Source organism: Bison bison, unplaced genomic scaffold (genome assembly GCF_000754665.1).
Source record: "Bison bison bison isolate TAMUID 2011002044 unplaced genomic scaffold, Bison_UMD1.0 scf7180017864141, whole genome shotgun sequence".
Taxonomy (NCBI): domain Eukaryota; kingdom Metazoa; phylum Chordata; class Mammalia; order Artiodactyla; family Bovidae; genus Bison; species Bison bison.
The window spans coordinates 195,348-197,133 of record NW_011494713.1 but is presented as its reverse complement, the minus strand read 5'-3'; positions in this window follow the sequence as shown (position 1 = coordinate 197,133).

Sequence of the window (1,786 nt, the reverse complement as noted above, 5' to 3'; positions counted from 1 at the left end):
CATCTGCTGATGTCCATGTGTAGAGTCTTCTCTTGTGTTGTTGGAAGATGGTGTTTGCTATGACCAGTGCGTTCTCTTGGCAAAACTCTATTAGTCTTTGCCCTGCTTCATTCTGTACTACAAGGTCAAATTTGCCTCTTACTCCAGGTGTTTCTTGGCTTCCTGCTTTTGCATTCCAGTCCCCTATAATGAAAAAGACATCTTTTTTGGGTGTTAGTTTTAAAGGGTCTTGTAGGTTTTCATAGAACCATTCAACTTCAGCCTCTTCAGCGTTACTGTTTGGGGCATAGGCTTGGGTTACCATGGTATTGAATGGTTTGCCTTTGAAACGAACAGAGATCATTCTGTCATTTTTGAGATTGCATCCAAATACGGCATTTCGGACTCTTTTGCTGACCATGATGGCTACTCCATTTCTTCTAAGGGATTCCTGCCCACAGTAGTAGATGTAATGGTCATCTGAGTTAAATTCACCCATTCCAGTCCATTTTAGTTCACTGATTCCTAGAATATCGACGTTCACTCTTGCTATCTCCTGTTTGACCACTTTCAATTTGCCTTGATTCATGGACCTGACATTCCAGGTTCCTATGCAATATTGCTCTTTACAGCATTGGACCTTGCTTCTGTCACCAGTCACATCCACAACTGGGTATTGTTTTTGCTTTGGCTCCATCCCTTCATTCTTTCTGGAGTTATTTCTCCACTGATCTCCGGTAGCATATTGGGCACCTACCGACCCGGGGAGTTCTTTCAGTATCCTATCATTTTGCCTTTTTATACTGTTCATGGGGTTCTCAAGGCAAGAAGACTGAAGTGGTTTGCCATTCCCTTCTCCAGTGGACCACATTCTGTCAGAAAAGAAATGCAAAAAAGCAAAATGGCTGTCGAGGAGGCCTTACAAATAGCTGGGAAAAGAAGAGTAGCGAAAAGCAAAGGAGAAAAGAAAAGATATAAGCATCTGAATGCAGAGTTCCAAAGAATAGCAAAGAGAGATAAGAAAGCCTACCTCAGCAATCAATTCAAAGAAATAGAGGAAAACAACAGAATGGGAAAGACTAGATATCTCTTCAAGAAAATCAGAGATACCAAAGGAACATGTCATGCAAAGATGGGCTCGATAAAGGACAGAAATGGTATGGACCTAACAGAAGCAGAAGATATTAAGAGATGGCAAGAATACACAGAAGAACTGTATAAAAAAGAGCTTCATGACCCAGATAATCATGATGGTGTTATCACTCATCTAGAGCCAGACATCCTGGAATGTGAAGTCAAGTGTGTCTTAGAAAGCATCACTATGAACAAAGCTAGTGGAGGTGATGGAATTCCAGTTGTGCTATTTCAAATCCTGAAAAGATGATGCTGTGAAAGTTCTGCACTCAATATGCCAACAAATTTGGAAAACTCAGCAGTGGCCACAGGACTGGAAAAGGTCAGTTTTCATTCCAATCCCAAAGAAAGGCAATGCCAAAGAATGCTCAAACTACCACACAGTTGCATTCATCTCACACACTAGTAAAGTAATGCTCAAAATTCTCCAAGCCAGGCTTCAGCAGTACGTGAACTGTGAATTTCCAGATGTTCAAGCTGGTTTTAGAAAAGGCAGAGGAACCAGAGATCAAATTGCCAACATCTGCTGGATCATGGAAAAAGCAAGAGAGTTCCAGAAAAACATCTATTTCTGCTTTATTGACTATGCCAAAGCCTTTGACTGTGTGGACCACAATAAACTGTGGAAAATTCTGAAAGAGATGGGAATACTAGACCACCTGACCTGCCTCTA